The 19,126-nt window shown below is 35.0% G+C and overlaps 1 protein-coding gene across 1 annotated transcript in view; it reads left to right on the top strand.

Annotated features, from left to right (window-relative positions):
- The window catches only part of ANGPT1 (angiopoietin 1), a 148,650-nt gene that overhangs the window by 49,023 nt on the left and 80,501 nt on the right, over window positions 1-19,126 (top strand). The window lies entirely within an intron of this gene.

Raw genomic sequence — 19,126 nt, 5'->3', positions numbered from 1 at the left:
AAAGTCCTCTCAGAGTTGAATGCAGTGCAACTGTTGTGCATGTGGGGTGTGACAACTCCTGGAATCAAAATATTTCAAGCCAAAGGTTTGTTTATGCAGAAAATTTGTAGAGCAATTGTCCCAATATTTTTCTACTTTTCAAATAAGAAATCAGTGGGAATTAGGTACAGAAATACAGTATAGGCCTAAGCCACAGATTAAAAAAATCTGATGCCTACAATGAAATTTTAGCGATATGGAGGCAAATAAATTTAAGCATTTTGCTAATTTACAATGGATTTGGCTGGGATGACCCAACGCGAGAACCCTCAGGCCATTATGGTTTCACAAGTATATTCAAAGACTGTCTCCAGAAACTGTCCTAGTAGTTAGGATTTCAACAATCATCTCTAAAACCATTAATCATATAACAGCTCCTGCCATGGCCTATTTGCATATTTGAAATCTTAAACTCACCATTAAGTACAGTGGCATCCTTTCTATAATTTAACAGCTTAATTGTCAAGAGAAGTTCAATTGTATATTTATTTAATAACCCCTGCAAAATTAATAAACAATATTCAGACAAGAGACAAGTTCTTAGACCTGACACATGTAATGATGGGCTGTCAGAGCACAGCTGTACTTGAGCACTTCCTCTTTAGCCTTATGAACCTTGTGCTCCTCATGGCATAATGGTCCTGCTTTAGCCATTATGGAGAATAGAGGAATAGAAAACACATTTGACCCATCCTAGCCAATGTTTTTGTGGACTAAACTCTTACTTTGAAGAGGATTTGTAGGCCTGTAATCCCGCAGACTGTGAAGGGAGTAGAAGCCCTGTTTTCTACTCGTGATAGTGTTTCAAATAAAATTAAACCCAGGTAAATCAGTTTTCTGTAACTGAGTAAGTGACACTTAATTCATGAGGAAATACGTAACAGAATGAGACACACCTGAACTGCTTACTGTGTTTGTGCCCATGAATCATGTTCCTTAGAGTTTGATCTTTTGTTGTATGAGAAATTCAGGTATTGATCTTGGTTCCAAACCTCTCTTTATAGATATAAACTTGGGCATCTTGGAGATTCTTGTTCTGAAAGACTATTCTTAAAAATGTTCTTATACTTCTTCATTCATATAAGAGATACAATCTTGAGACATAATGAAGAGCTTTTATACTGTAGAAGAGTATCTTGTAGGAATAAGACAGTGAACCTTCTGTAGCTTGACAAATACAATCTATAGGAAGGCGAGGTGGGTATTCTGTAGTCAATGCTAGGTATACAGTTTAGTTTGGCACTGTTAGTTTTCTGTACAATTGGTAACATTTGGCTGAAAACTGCTTTTTCTTCTTTTAGTTTTAGGTTAGCTATGTTAACAGAAGTTGGGATTTCAACAATCATCTCTAAAACCATTGATCTTATAACAGTTCCTGCCATGGCCTATTGGGAAGTATTAGTGAAATGAGAGTATTAATGCCATTAATGCAGAATTGTTCTAGTGCCCAGGGTAAAGGAAACAGTAAACCATGGCAGTAAAGCTGTACCCTCAACTTGTAAACCTAAAGAAATATCCTTGTAAAAGAAGTGAACTGAGAGGGCTAATTCTGGCAAATTTATTTGAATGACTCACACGGTTTCCTTGTTAAGAAAAGCAACCAAAAAAAAAAAAAAAAAAAAAAAAAAAAAAAAAAAAAAAATCTACCTTTTATGCAGTAAAACAGAGTTTAGAGCTGCTCCTCCATATCCTCCATATCTCCCATGGCACGGCACTAAGGTATACAATGAACCATCTATGAGATATCTTAAAGTCAGATATTAGTTCAAGTTAGCAATATTTTTCTTTTTTCCCAGAATATAAAAGTAAAGAGCTGAATTATGCCAAGCAACACAGAATGTCATTATTTTTAGCTCTGATTCAACAGAAGATTTACAGACAGATTAGTGGTCACCAAAGAAGTATTTGCATCCGTTGTTTATATTATGACATCTGAGATCAAAGTTAGGCTTTAAACTTTAACTTTCTGTTTTGAAAATGGATAATGAAACTGGGAAAAAAAGGTGAAGATGTGATGGGGGGAAAAGGGATAGAGTATTAAAAACACTAAAGACAGTTTTGAAATGAAGGGATTGTGTGGGATGAAGCCCAGAGGTTGGATGCATCAGCCTTCTGGACATTCTGCTCTTCATTCCCCAGATTAAATACACATCGTATGTGTGCCTGTGAATCATCCCAGGGATTGTGGAAACTCTCTCTGTTTAAACTGAGACCTGGATTGGCCTCAGGCTTTGCTGAATGTCCAGCTTTTACAGCATCGTGTCCAGTGTGCTTAATTCTGTGTAGCCATGGAGACAAAACATTTCTGTGGTTGAACCTAACAAAGTTAGTACTGAGTTGTAGTGGCAGAAACAAGTCCAGTGAAAACCCAGCAGTGGAAACTAAGCCAAAATAAGGATTCTTTCTGAGGAGATGTTAAGGTTTTTTAAGTAAATATAAAGCTTTGAGTAGCCGATTTTAACTAAATTGAGGGTCTCTTTGAAGATACAATTGATGTGCATTGCTACAGTCATAGAAAGAACTACTAACTACCTTGTAAAAGAGTAGATCACCAACAGGCAGAAAACCACCACAAAACGCCTACTCGAGCCACTGTCTTTAATGAGATCATGATTAGCCTTTCATGCAGATAGCTAAGAACGGAAAAGAAGAATGGCTCCTTTGGTTTAACTGCACAGCTCAGAAAATTATTAATGGTCAGGACATTCCATCATAATTGGCTTGCTTGTAAAATACCACACAGGTCAGTGCAATTAAAGGCATTTCCATTTATCAGATTTTGGAGAGTTTGATGAAATAATTTGCTGGCTTCTCTTCAGTTCATATGGCCTGATCCTGTTCTGAGATCTCTGTGAGAGCAGACCATGTAAAAATGAATGCTCACAATTTCAACTGTTATACAAATGTACCAGTACAGTCTTATTCACACTCAACAATATTGATCTGTACATGTGTGCAAAGGCTGGGACTGAGACCTCCTTCCTCTTTTTCAGAGATCAGAAGTTGTAAATTATATCAATTTGTCTCTGTCTAAAGTTGCCTGGCTATGGTAAGAGTTGGGCTCATGTGTAGACTGACACTGTCATCTTGACATTATTTATAGCTCCTTCCTGGGCACAGTTAAATTAGTAGAAATTGAACAGAGACAAAATGTCATTAGCTGTGAAAACCAAACAAACTTACCAGAAATAATTTCTTTCTCTCAGCACTCATTAGCATATTAATGATGGTATTACTTGGAAAGAGTGTAAATAAGGTAAAAAAAGATCTAAAGAAAAGGTTGACTTTAAGTTGACATTGTCTTATAAAAATATTTCTAATCACTGTGTGGATTTAGATTATTATGGAATGTTCTGTTCTCTTAATTGAAAATCACATTAGATTTGACTGGATAAGAATATTTGGATTATTTATTTATGTTGGAAAAACTGTATGAATTTAAATTTAATTTAATGAGCTAGTGAACTTTTCCTTTAATGGTATTAAAGTTTCATTAAATCTGAGAAGAAAATGGAATTTTAAACAAAATTAGGAGGACAGTTAAAATATCTAATTTAATCTGATTTTGGAAGTTACCATAAATACAACATAACTGTCATGTTGTGTCATCAATTCTGATGTTGTATCACAGGTTTTTCTTTTTAAGTGAAATGGCCTATTTCTAGCAGAAAGGCTGGCCTGCACTTTGAAATTCAATGTATTTATCTAACACAATTTTCTGAGTAGAAACCATACTATTTCATTTTTAAATAACCCATAACTTCAAAATAATTTAAAAGTATTCAAGAGACAGTAAAACCTCTTTTTGTGTTTATATCTTATTATGCATAAAACTATTCTGGAAGGATATATATAGCAATTAAATTTTGCTCAATTTCTTATTAAATTATCATAATTAAATAACTCCTTCCAGTACATTAAGGAGTCTACAAAGGAGCTGGAATGGGGCCCTTCATTAGGGATTGTAGTGATAGGATGAAGAATGGCTTTAAATTGGAAAAGGGAATGAATTAGATTTGATATTAGGAAGAAATTCTTTGTTGTGAGGGTAGTGAAGCACTGGAACAGGTTGCCCAGGGAAGCTGTGAATGCTCCGTCTGTCTAAGTATTCAAGGCCAAGGATGGATGGAGCTCTGGACAAGCTGGTGAGAGGTGTCCCTGCTCACGGCAGTGGGGGTGGAACTAGTTGGTCTTTAAGGTCCCTTTGAACCCAAAACATTCTATGTTCCTATGATTTGTTATTAAGCAATCATTTTGCTGACTTACCAAAGGGCAACTATTCACAGCATCCCAGGAATTATAAATTGAATAAAACTATTTGGACATCTATTTCCTTCCTTGGAAGCTCAGAATTATTTCCTAAAGTATATCCCTCCAACTAATAAGTCTGCCATAGCTAATTATATACTGTATGTTTGATTATTAGCATTCAGCTCGCTCTTCTCAATAAAAGCTTTACAGTTCATGCACAAGTAGAATAGGCTTTAAGCATAAAAGAAATAGAATTAAATACCAATCTGATTAACTTTCCAGGTCTCAGAAAGCCAGTTTATATTAAAAATCCTTCTTACCACACTGGCTTTGTGAACCATGCGCTAAAAGATGGGGATTCTGAAGATCTTTTGCAGCAAAGGAGTCAAACATTCTTCAGCTGATTCGGCTGATGTGCAGTTTATGCCAAGACTCTCTGCCATTCCTAAATATATCAGTGAAACACATCCACCACTGAACTGTTCTTCATAATTGTGATTGATCATTTCAGTCCTTTACATGTCACTAATAATTTGTCTGAAGCATCTTGACAATAAAAGGGTAAATGGGGCTGGCATCACGTTTTAATCAGGCATGGAAGAGTTCCATTCACATTAATGAAAATATTTGTTTATTAACCAATACAAAACAGCACTGAAATAAAAAGCAACTGGTAGAAAACCTTTTTTATATCAGCAATTATGTGACATATAACTGCAGCTTTTTGGTTTTGATTATTCACACAGTGCTTCCTTTAGAAATGCGTTAACATATTTTCAAAATGAAATTAGGACTGCCTTATGAAGGAAAGTTACTGGGGCAGCCCATGTTTTAGTTTATTATTTTACAGCTGTATCAGAGACTTCTTGTCAGACAAGTCAGCAGCCTTGTGGAAAGCTCACAGAAGCCAGGAAGCTGTAAGTTCCAACGTCACTTGTTTTTTAGCCACTCCTTGTATTTAAAAGTGCTTTGTAGTTAGTTACTAAACAGGGACTCACACTCTTAATTTTAGCAGTGGATGAGTTATCAGTGTGAGCCTCCTTTTACCTGATAAATTCATGGACCCATCTGTTGAACACAATCTTTTCTGGCAGGATGGAAACAGAAGCTACTCCTTAGATACTACAGAGCTAACTGTCACATACAGGAGTACAATGTCACCACCAGGAAAGTGAGGAATGGATTAAACTTTTGTTTTGAGCTCTCTCAGGAATAATCAGCTCCAACCACCAGTAATCCAGAGTCCACATCCCTTCTGCATAACAAAAATAGAATAGGATTATGAATGCATCACATTCACATATAACTTGGTGAATCCCTGATCTGCACTGAGTATCTGGGAGGTGATACAAGATTAAAAAAATAGACTACTTTTACTTTTACTCTTACATTTTTGTAATTTTGAAAAAGAAATCTTTTGGGAATTTTGGTAGTCCAGTTAGAGAGATTTCTTTATGCTTCCTGCAAAAATTTGCTTTCACTCATGAAGGTATGTGGTTCGCCAGTGAAAAGCTGTGCCCCCATGTGTAAAGGGGGATCTTGCAGTAGCAGAGACTAACACACGTTAACAAGAGTGTGAAGGAGAGGAAATAGAATCACATTTTCTAAACACTCAGCAGCATGTTTGGGTAATGGATTTTCATCTAGAGCAGAGTTTTGTAGTATATTTGAGATTTTTTTTATCTATCTCTTTTTGGCAAGTAGAAGAGGTCCTACCTGGAAAAACATTCAGATCAGTCAAGATATTGCAGTGTTCCAGCTGAGCCTCTACTCACACATGCCACAGATTTGGGGATGATAATGAGGAAGACGTTTTTATGCCATGACCTTCTCTCATGTAGCAGCAGTGGACTGCAGGTCTGCTTGGAATATCCCCCTTTTTGGGATGCAATGAAAGCAGAGATCTCACTTCTGTCCAGCTGTGAAAGATCTGCTCTTGAATGGCAAAGAGGTAAAAAGATAAGCTTCAAACAAACCCCCAACACCTGACCTTTCAGGAAGTTCAGTTCTCTACTGGAACTCTGCAGATCATTTTACATAATCCTTTCTGTATTCTTCCTTTTAAGGCAAATATCTTTGTGGTGGCCTTGCTGTCCACTTGCAAAGAAAGAAATGAAGTCCTATTTTCCTACTTTTTGTCTTTACACTGACATAAAGAACAGTGACACTATTTCCAGTGTTATTACACTGAAATCCATTAAACATTCTACACATTGTGAAGAAATTTACACCTTCCCTTCCCTTTTCTTGCTGGGAATTTGTGGTAGCATAGTAATTTATTTCAATTCAAACAGAAGTATTTCTGTTTTAGTTTTCTTTTCATGTCTAGAAGTTAGAAGTTTAGTCCAAATGTAATAATGGCTAATAATCCCTATGTCCATGCTTGCACTAAGGTCAGCAGCATACTTTTCACAAGAGAATAATCTTGAATAGCACGTTAATAAGTTTACAGTAAGTAAAAGCCCCAGTGTTTGGTTTTAGAGCAGATTAGAATTGTAGCCAGCTAATAAAAAAATAAAATAAAAGCATTCCTCTTGGCTTTGGGAAGATATTTTTACCTGTTCTGGAGCTCAAAGTCAGAAAAGAAAGCCTCAGGAATGAAATCCTGGATAGATTTTGGGCATCTGCAATACCTCCCTTGACTTTAATATGTCAGAATTGCAGACTTCTTGTGCCATCCCCTCTCCCTCAAAAACTCTATGTCCTAAACCCATGTTATTTGACCTGATGGAAATTGAAAACACGGCATTACCTGAATGCAATGAATTGTTTCCAGATGAGACAGGGATGCATTGGGGAATCAGGAGTTTCCTGACCTGTTGCCCCCAGGTCTCTTGTATGGCTCAGTTGGCTTTAGCACTCTTGGCTCCCTCATGGGATCAAACCTTCTGGCATGGCACAGAGTTAACCTGTTTCTATCAGTGTCAATATCAGGCATGGGAAACCTTTGTCCTGAAGAAAAGAATGTTTCAGAACATTTATTTTTCGATGTTCTTATGGCTTACATTTAGATTTTCTTTGCTCTGGGCAGGAGTTTGCAGGTGATGTTGGCATTCATCAAATGTATTCTGCAGTAACCAACAGTTTCCATGGGTCCTCCAGGAGCAGCAGGTATGATTTTGCCAGAGTCATAGTTACAGCATTTCTTTATTACCTGACAGGATTTTTTTATCTCTTTCCAGTAGGGAAGAATTTGCTGTGCTGTAAAGTTTTGACTACAGGGCACAAACATTATTGCCAGCTATTGGGCAGAATGTATGCCTGTTAACATGATTGCAATCTACAGTTCAGTGAAACAGCTGCCAAGCCTTCCTTGGGATTAATGAACACTTTGTTCTCTACTATTATAGTACACAGTGTGATAGATATGAGCATTATTGATGTCAATTCTTCTTTCGATCAAATAGCTGTAGTCATGGGAAATGTTATCCTAATTCATATATGTTCTGCACATGTGGTTAAACTAATGACTTGAAAGTCTGCATTTATATACAGCAACTACAAAGTCAGTAGAACACATATTTTTCCTTACCCATGAAGGAGAAGAACAGTACCACATGGCTATCATTATGAAAATGACATTGAAGTAAAAACCTGTCTTGGAATACTTGAAAGTTTAAGAATATCTATATTTGATTTTAAGCCCCAGCCATCTCTGATTCTGAAGAGTTACAGCATGCTTGAAAGGCCTAGGATATTTTCCTTTTATTTAATAGTCCTGTTATTCTGACAGGTTGGTTTATTCAATATATTTTTATTACATTGTAAATACTTCTGGGTTATTACTAAACCACCCTTCGTACTGTGGTTTTACTTGGCAAGAAAACATTAGTCTTATTGTTATGCATTGACCTACTTGGGATTTATTGTAAAATTAAAAGTATTGTAGAAGGAAGAACAAGAGAGCAAAATCAGTGATAAATGCTAAGAATTCATGTAAGATCTGAGTGAAGTACAGACTTGTAATAGCTGGTGTGTCTCATCCTTGACTCATGGCTCTGTGTTTTCACCACATTAATCATGCCAGAGGGGCTGTCACTTCATATTTGTGAACTGTGAAGGTCCGTCAGGGCAAGGGCCTGTGCATGTTCCTGGATTACAAATTGGAAATGACTGTGATCGTTATCACTTTGGGCACAGGGACACTGTGTAGAAATTTGCAAACAAAAGTAGCAACTTAATCAGTGACAGAGTGAGCCTGACAGCTTCCCTGCCACTTTGCTGGGAATGCGGGAGTGGCATGGGTGCCAGGACTCCTGGATCACCAGAAATATATTCATATTTAGATTAACCGAAGGACATATCAAAGACATGTGAGCAGTTTCTTGCTACTAAAAAATAATTAAACTATTCCTTTTCGCTATTAGTATATTTATTTGAATTTGTATTGAACTAGCATGAGTCTTAAGCAATTAATGTCTAATTGTGGCCATCAAGTATAACGTTTGCAAATACATGCTTGGTGACTTCTGTTTTCCCTTCTAAAACCAGATGTATTTTCAAATTTCTGCATCCAAAATGCTCATCTCTTTGTCTGCCAATCCATTTCTAATTTATGTGGCTGTTCCTCTATAATTTGTTATGTCTGTACTGCATGAGTGCTCATGGACAGACTTGGTAGAGCAACTACAAATTTATTTGTCCTATCTTTGTTAAGAACAATAGAAACTCTATGTCAGCCATAAAAAGAGAAACTACTGACAACGAGTTAGCAGACATGTAATTGAAGGTTGAAAGCTTCCCCACTTTAGCTCATGATTTCATGACTTACAAAAGAATGCATCACAATAACATCCTCTTCCAGGAAGAGCTGTGATTATGATAAACTGAAGTAGGAGGGAATATTCTTGCCAGGTCCTAAAAAAAAAAAAGGGGGGAAAATGCTTCTCCTAAAGTAAGGCTTTAGGACAGAGACTCTTCCATCATTCCTTTTCATTTGTCTCCTCTTTACAGTAACTTAAGTGCAGGAATATGTCCAAAAGATTTTATTTTCAGATTTTCCCTAAATTTAAACATTTGAAATGGATTTTATTCTTCAGAGTTAAATTAAAATAGAGATTTTCAATCAAGTTTTCTTGTTATTACTGCTGAGTCTGTGCTCAGTATTAAGCACAGAATAGCCCAATACTGCTCCTCATTATTGCAATTCCAGTATTGTTATTCCTTTAACAGTTAATGGGAATAAAAATTCTTATTTCCACTACATAAGCTCTCTAGAGAAACCCACAGTTCTACATTTTTCATTTGGAGACTGTGGCATTCAAGGAGTAAACTCAGGGCAAAGATTTGATCCCTGTAATCATATCCTGAATCTTGCTCCAACAACTGGGGACAAAGAAGATTGTATTAGCACACTTTTACTAAAAGGAAATCTGATTGCTCTTTTTCAAAATCTCAAGAGGAATGTAATGAAAAGAGGGACCACAATTGTCTTTGTATGCTTTGGCTACTCTCATATTTCCTATTAAAAAATGTCTTATCTTTCTATACAATTATTAAAGCCATAAAAGGATATATATCTCAAACTATATAATTTCAGATAAACCAAGGCACTTTTATCTTATTAGGTTTCTTGTCTTTTCTACAGGCTGATTTAAATACATGATACTTCATTATGTTGTTTAGTGACTTTCGGGTATTTCCAATGCTACTTGTAAAACATTTTTTATAATCTATTTAGTGGAATTAACTAATCCTTATTTTATATGTAAATACGTATGAATGTGTGCTGAATATGGAACAGTTTCACTCTGATGTTTTAATGCATTTTTCTGATTTTAATAATTATTGGAAAAAAGTATTTGTCAAGACTTTTATTTATGTATTTTAATACACTGAAATCTATGAGGGCAATCAGATCCATCAGCATGGGAAGAAACCAAATTTTTGAGGGCTGCACATATTTTGGAAGAACCATCTCCCTGGTATGCAGTTACACATTCATTACAGTGCTGAGAATTATAGGTATGTCTGGAGGCACTTAGAGGTTAATGGGTATATATTGAATTTCAAGAATTGGAAAAAAAAGGTGTTAGAGTTTGTACTAGCAGTTGACTTTTTTTGTAGTGCTGTGGGAAATTGAAGCTCTTAGTCTACTACTACAGATTTTTCCAGAAATTTCATTTATTTGTATTTTTTATATGTATTTCTTTAAATTATGAAATGATTCCAGTGGAGATATATCGATTTTTTAATGTCTGTACTAAAACTAACGTAAAAATTGCCATGTATCTAGAACATCTATCATTTAAGTGCTTATGCCCAGATTATTGTAATAAAAGTTGAGAACCATAAATATAGCCAAAATTTATAGGACATTTTTAAATGAACATTGCTGCCTACATAGATTAAACCCCATAATTTAAGAGATATTATGTGTATGCTCATGTAAATCTGTGCACATAAATACTGTGTGTAAGAATATGTAAACTCTTGTCTGGATTTTAATTCCTTATTGACTGAAGAAGTTCAGCAGATTACAGATTTCAGCCTCCCTGGGCTCTGCAGAGGAATGGATTTTACAGCAGATAGATGTTTTGCTCTTTGCTGTATTAGGTACCAATGGACAGGAACGTTTTTTTTCAATATTAACTAGAATCATGGTGTTGAAGTCAAATGCTGAATGCAAGACGAAGGCGTAATGAAATAATACTTACCATAATTAGGCAAGGAAAACAAGAAAGAGACAGGGTTCTTGATTAAAATATTAGTATTTTTTGTAGTCTAAATAGAATTTTTATAAACATTTTTTTGCTAAGTAAGATACGTTGAGGTGAGGAATCTCATTTGCTCACAAATACCTTTTCTAAATCCACTCAGCTGTTCTGTCTTGTCAGAGGTTTCATTGAGTCAGAAGCTGGTAGCAGGATTCTCTGCTCTCAAGCAGACCATGAAACATTTTGTCCATGCAGGTTTGTTCTGTTTCTATTTTCCCATGAGTTTTGAAGTAAAGTTAGCTGCACAAAAACTAATTGTGGACACACACTGTTCCTGCACTTTATCAATTTTTTTGAGCAAGGCAAAACCCTTCCATGATTCAGTCCTTACCAGGTGCCAGTGACACATCACAGGATAGGGAGTGCACAATATGATTTACATTTCCTGTAACAATCAAACTTGAGGAAGCTTTCATTACTCCCTATCACCTAGGAAAAGATCTGAGATAGATCTCCTCACCAGTAGGTGATTTATGATAGAAGCACATACACAGAGGATGTGAACATGTAGTGTGCAGATCATGAGTTCTGGTTAGTGTTATAAGATTGATGGGATGCTAGAGTGGATGTTATGTTCATCTCTCTGGGATGAAGGTAAAAATAATTATTTGCCTGGAAAAATGAGGAAGTTGTGTTATGGACCAGGGGACATCCTTGAATTCCTGTACACCCAAGTGTACTGAAATTGCAGTATTTGCAGTGGTTTCACTGCGCCTAAACTTATGATTTATGCCATCTAAACTTCCAATTTAAGCATTCAAAAAGGATTAAAAACTGAGACTTTGTTGGCATAATTTATATAATATATAATTTACTGGCTGTTCAGTTGACTTTGAGTCTTCATATCAGGTTAATGAAAGGCAGAACAGAAATCTGCAACCTGCACAGGAGAGAAAAATGGTACTAAAAAAGAATTTGTGATCTTTTCACCAGGAAGATCCTAAGACAGAACTGAAGAGTGAAGGCAGAGCACATAAAAATGAATAAAAAGATTCAGCTTCTGTGAGATATATATATATATAACATGAAAAAAAAAAACTTGTTGAAAGACTAGAGCATAAAACCCTTGAGTCTTAATTTCATAACCTTTCTCAGAAAAGTGTGCCCATATGTCATAGTGATGAGTGTCAGAAACCAAGCAGAATTAAAAATAGATTAAGTAGTACAATGTTAAATCAATATACTATCTCCTATAACACATATAGATGCCAAACTTTATTCCAGCTTCCAGGTTCATTGAAAGTTTAGATATAAGCTGGCAGAGCAATATAGCAACCAGAAATATTTAGGCAGTTCAAGATTACATTTTTCAAGAACCATATGCAATGCAGTAAGGAGATATTTTAGTGGAACTAATTTTGATTATGTCATATGTGCATAAGCTAAGAATGAGCCAAAAGTTGTTTAAATATTCTTCTACACAGAAGTTGTTCCAAAATAAGTGTTTCTAAAAAGTAGACCTCACCAAAAGTATATTTGCTAAAGAAAATTAATTAGTTCCACACTTAAATAGAAAATTATTTTTTAAAAAAATCCCCACAGATGTTAGGGTGATATGACAGATGTTGAATTTTTCTTAACTATGTCTTCTCTTTCAGTGTATATTGAGGATGGTTCATATTTTCAGTCGACTGTAAAACCAAATGAATTTAGTTTATAGAATTAAGTGGTTTAGAAAATAAGAAAGAAAAATATCATTCACATATTAACAAAATTTATAAATGTTAACATTCAACAAGATAATTCTTTGAACCAGAAGTATTACTAATCAGTAGAAAATGAGAACATATTGTTATAATTAAATGTTATCAGAAGCTTCCTTGTGGGACCCATTTAACCATGTTTGATGTGATTCTCAGTTATGCTGCTCATTGACTTTATTAAGCCATAAGGTTAAAAATGGGTTGTATGAGCTAATATTCATACAAAAATATTTGAAATTTATTCCTAAATGTTTTGCATGCTTTTGTAGAAGAGATAATTACTGGCATTTCAAGTTACAAATTTCATTCATATAGATTTTTTGAGTTTTATGTCTAGAAATGGCTAAGCTTTTAGAATGACATAAAACTTCAAAACCAAACTGAAAATATTTCTTGCCACATACTTAATGAGGAGCTGACATTCATATTTGAATATTACCCTATTGGGTAAACCTAGATGGGGATGTTCTTAAACACCTTGAAACAAAGAACTATGCATTGCCCATATCCTGTATTACCATTCATAATAAAAGTGGAGTAATTAACCAAAAAATACTTCCTTTTTTGGTTTCCTAAGATTTTAGTGGGATGTCACACAGCATATTCTTGCACCATCATTGTTACTGCCCGAGACATTTTATGTACTTTACTGAATAACATAAAATGGTACAAAGGTGCCAAGACACCACTGCCACAACCTTGGATATCGGCAAATTGATTGATTTTTTAGAGATTACAGTTTTGAAAGTAGCCTAATAAAAGTAACTTGAGTTTGAGATATTTCTGCCAGTTTATAATTGCAGAGATAGTTCATCAAATAATTTCTCAGATGGTTCTGGTAAGTGCCACCCAATGGAGGAATATTCATACATTCAGAAACTTCCTCAATTAATGTCCTTTTTTGATTGATTTTCTTGTATCCAGAACAGTTCCTTTTATTTATATCATTATGTGTGGCTTGCTTTACTTAGTTTGTTTTTTTGTTTGCTTGGTTTTTTTTCAATGTTTGTGGTTTTAATTCAGGAGGCTCCTTTGTTTTCTTGATGTCCTTCAAAAAGTCTAATTAGGAGATGGGCCTTCCAAACCTCTTCTCAGTTCAATAGAGATTTTACTCTGGAGTTTAATTCCAAATATCGAGCCTGAAAGCTTAGGTCTGAAGCATAGTGATAAAAAACCTATGAATAATGAAATCAATATACTTGGAAAGAAGTATAAAATGACATAATTTGTCTGACCTGAAGTATTCTCCCTAGCAATGGACTTTTCACAGTTCACTCACAGAAGAGCCCCTACCAATATTTTATTACCTATACTGTTAGAAAAGTTATCACGTAATGTGTAAAAATTAAACTTCCAATACTGAAGCTTCATGAATGTGGGAAAGAGGTTATTCACTTTCCCTTTCCATTTTTGTGTTAGTCCAGTAAGTTACTTTCTTGTTAGTCTTCCTACAAATCTAAGCATTTCTAAGCCTTTAATTTTCCTAGATTTATGACAACTCTTGGTACTCTCTCCACTTTTTCTAAATAATGTTCATCTTTCTTGAATTACAACACACAGAACTGAAAACAAAACTGCTGCAGACACTATATTGGTGCTGAATGCAACAGAAAGATTACTTCATGTGTTTTGGAATAATGTCATTTGTCTGTTATACCTGATTTCTTCTGACAAAAAGATGTCCGGTCTTTCTATGAAGAGGAAAATCTGTTTGATTTAGGGTTTCAGTTTGTTTTTAAACTAGCTGAAAGACTTTTCTACATTTATAGCACACTTTTATTTCACTAAAGTTTGCTATAAACCCAAGCTCAATCTCCATGAGGACAAGTGTCATTAGTGTATTAGAAATCAGCCAGACAAGAAATCTTAGTATCACTCAGCTGGGGCTGAATCAAACAGTGTTTAGTCATTGTGTGAGGAGAATGCAGCTGTGGTTTCACTGGTCACAGTGGAATTACATCTATTGAATTATGCCTTATAGCCAGACAGTAAGCATATGGTATGCCAAAGATTCAGACATTCAAGGAATCAAGGATTTAAGGAAAAGTATCATTTATGTGTTTGGAACATTTGGTTTGGAAAAAACACTCCAATGTTTCAGTTCAGAAACGAATATACATTCCCTGCAAGTCATTGTTTGTTTCTCTGTCAGGAACAGAATTTGGAAAACCACACTATTGTGATTGAGTGTTGAGATATAAAAAAATATCTGAGCAAGAGGTCAAAATGGTGAGTTGCAATATTACAGAAACTTATGAACATGCAAAAACAAGGACAGAACAATTGTGCAAGTATCATGCTATTATTTACTTTTATTAATGTGCAACTGAAAAACTAACAGGCTTATTTTCTTGTTGCTTTAAGGCTAGAAATCTGGGTACATTGAATTAAAAAAAAAAAAGAAATACAGTTTTTACAGTCAGCTTTCCTCATAAATGTTTGACTACATATGGGGTTTGTGGATTAATTTTCTGGTTCCTCTTAGAATTGAAACCCACAAATATATTTCATAACCAATGTATTTCATAAGCAGTATATTTCATAAACAATGATTTTATGAAAGCCCCATATACCACATATCCCAACATGTCTTTCTATGTGTCCAGTTGTGTAGCAGTCACTTAAAGCTTTCACTTCAGCTTGCAAGGTTGTTTCTATAAATTTACTGAAGTTATCCATATGGTCCTGTATAATCTTAGTGCAGGTAATCAGGTAAGGCTGTTTCAAAAGTGGTACAGATTAGAATTTTAACATTTGTGCATTATTCATTGCCTTTATGTGGCATCCATGTTCATTTTCCTTGATTCCCAGTAATCATAAACCAACAGCAATTGTGCAAGAATTGTTGTTCTCTACTCATTGGATTTGTAATACATGAAGGTTAAATCATTGCAAATTTACCATTTTATCAAATTTTTCTCATTGAGAAATGGCCTATAGAATATATTTTTAAATAAACACAGTATTGGCTTTTTCAATACATGAATAAAATAAATTTTCTCAGTGATGAAGTCTTTCCTAACCCCTTTCTACTTCTTCAAAACTCAAAAATTCCAAGGTATTCTATATGTTTCTACTTCTTCCAGCTTATTCCCACTAAGACTGTTTGTGTATTTAGAAAACACAAATCACATCAAATGTCATTTTTATATCTCACTCCCTGAGGCAGTTTGTCACAATGGGGAGGTATGACCTTCCCTCAAACAGAAAAATAAAGAAAGAAGGATTGTCCTTTCATTGGCTGGGTTGTGGTGTAGCATTACTAGTACTTATTTGTGTTTGCAAAGCAAGACAACACAAAACTACTCTTACAAAATAACACTGGTCATTGTCTTTCTGTATTTCCAAATGATGCGCAGTCTGTGGCAGGAGTATAGTCTATTGTTAGTTTAACTTGTAGTCTTGTTGTAAGGCACTGTATGAAAACATCTTCTGGATATCATACCAATTGTTCTTACCTGGGACCAATATTATTTGATCAAAGAAAAAAAAAAAAAGCTCTTATTTTATTTATAAGTCATCTGCCACAAACATTTATCATTATGTAGACTCTAAGTTGCAATTTCCATTTTAATAGTTTATTACTGTTTGGGAGGTTTCTATGAAGTTTATTCAATAGACATTGTCCAGAAGAGGCTAGATACTTTTAATATATAATCCTCTGGAATGTTTATTACCAATAACACTGAACCTTCTGACAGTTTTATTTCTGAGAATGTTACAACATTCTTATGCATCTCACTGGTAATTCAGCATTACCCACGACTCCTCTGCAATGTAATGAGTCTTTCTGAAAGCAGATGCAGCCAAATTAATAACAAGAACATCAATTTGCTGTGGAAACCCATATAGTTAGAGGGCTGGGATAATAGGAAAAGAATGCAGAATATAATTCTGCTTTACTTTTGCAAAAAAAAAAAAAAAAAAAGTAGTTGAAATAAGTAGATACAGTAATTTAAGGAGTTGTTTAATTCAGAGTCTCTGGAGGAATTGAATTTAAATTAATTATAAGATGAAGGAGTTCTAGAAAATTACTTAAATCCCCAAATGTTCTTTAATTTGGTTGTGTGAATAGGTGTGCAGGTGTCAAATCTTCTGTGAGGCCACCCTGCAAGGATCCTTTTATCACCTAGTAAATAGATACTATTGCTCTTAACTAACCAGAAAGAAAGCTCAGTTCATACCCTTAATACAAGGCCTCCAGAGAAGGGAAGGCTTCAGATGAAATTCCATGCTTGGTCATAATGAACCTGGTAAATTGTTGGCTTCCTGCAATAAAAATAATAGGTGAAATCTTGGCCTATTGAAGCCAATGGGAATTTTGGCATTGATTTTAGCAGGGCCAGTATTGCAACCAATAAATCTGCTGAACAAACCAAAAGACATAGGTGAAGGGAGGGAGGAAGGAAGGGGAATTAATGAAACAAACCACCTATATTATTTCAGTCCTTGTTCAACCCCCCTTAGCCTGAGTGAACAGCTCTTGATACTCCAGAGATGTGCTCACAGAAACTATTGTGGTGGTACTCTGAACACCAAATATTTACAAAACCATTTAATGAGTAATTCTGAAACAGGAAAGTCAGCTCTGTTGTTATAATGAGTCAGTCTCAGATTCAATCTGAGGTTGTTTTAGGGGTGAGTAATCAAGGGCAATTGCCAAAGACTGGATACCATGGGGACAGTGTTAGACTGGAATGATTAAAAGTATGAGTTATACAATATACTTAAATCTATGGTTGTGTTCTTGCTAGTCAAAATTACTCCAGCTCCATACAGATGCAATTACAATCACAATCTTCTCTGTAATGTGACTAAAGTAACAGGCAAAGAAAATGACTAAAAATTTTCTTTTAATATTTATATCCCTATCTGTGGGCGTTTTATTTGTATGTGAAAACATCTAATTTCTGATTTTTGACGTGTAATAAATGCAGATACCACTTTTGCAAGGGGTTTCAGAGGCATCCACTGCACATATGCACTACATTCCTCATGTACAGTGAGGCAGTTTCAGAAAGCTCCAGGACAGAAAATCAAGCACAGACATGCTATGTTCCTATCTGCAAACAAAAAAACTGGATGTGAGGAAATGTGTGTTTGTAACCTGTCAGGAGCAGTACCATGATTGGAGAACCCTGTGTTTCATTAGGAAGCAAAATTCATCAGAGAAATTGAACTTCTTGTTGAAATGCTCCGGAATCAGTCTCCATATTCTGGACCTGAATATGGAAAAGGACAATCACCCAATCAGTGGGGCTCATTCACAAGGACTATTTGCAATCATGAGATAGTTTGGGGAAAAAAACTAAAACTATTTAGAAAAATGAGAAGCAAACATTAATTAAAAATATCTTATTAGAAAGAGTTATACAGGCAAAATACTTCTGAAAATAAAATAATGTTATAGAAATTCAATGGATCAATAAAATCTCCCTTGAACCAGCATAATATCTGTAAAATATCTCACAGTAATAAACTAAATCAAAACATTAAACTTACACTGGTAGTGGAAAATGGTTACATCCATTGTAGACATTACTTTGCAATACATAGTTTTCTTTGGCTGTTAAATCTCATTTAAATACTTATCAAAGTATTCAAAAATAAATTTGACCAACCCCTTAAAACACTCTCCAGGTTTCAGCCCAGAGTGGTTACCCGGCCTTTCAAGCAAACCTTTTTGTTTTCTGAAACTGTAGGACATCCACTTTAGTTTTGACTATGATGGTTATTATTTCTTCAGACTGGGATAAACAAACAAACAAACAAACAAACAAGACATCAACAACTGTCTTATGAAGAAAATATTTTATATTGTGGCAGTGTCCTCTTTTTGTAATAATGTTCATAAAACTAGTAGGTGCACATAAATGATCAAACTTGTAATAAATATTTCGTGAGCTCAACTGAAGTGACTTATTAGAATATCCAACAGTGGTGGCCCTTAGGCACAGGTACACCTATAGAAAAAATGAAAGCAGCTATTCTTATTAATCATACTATATCTGACTACCATTCCTTTTTGCAGTATTTAAATCAACTCCATCTGGTTCTTACTATTTAGTTGTGCAACTTAGCTTTCACAGTGAAATATGCTTGCTGCTACAGAAGCCAGTCAATGCGATTAACAGTATTAGGTTAAACAGTTGCTGCTTAGGTCTGAAATCAGCTAACCATAAAGAACATCAGCTGCAAAACAAAACTAAGGACTAAATCTTCACTGGGTCTAAACCACTAGACTCCAGCTGGTTATTTCAGTAGAAGGTATTGAAAGCTGTGTTCTGGGCCACCCATCTTTATGTTAAAGCTTTATGGAGGACATCAAGCCAGAACGATACTTATATAAGTTTCCTCTTTAACTAAAACCCAAGCTGTGTTAAACCATGACAATAACAATCCTATCATACTGTAGAC

This window comes from Zosterops lateralis (genome assembly GCF_965231275.1).
Source record: "Zosterops lateralis genome assembly, chromosome: 1".
Lineage (NCBI taxonomy): Eukaryota > Metazoa > Chordata > Aves > Passeriformes > Zosteropidae > Zosterops > Zosterops lateralis.
This window is presented reverse-complemented; position numbering and strand designations above follow the sequence as displayed.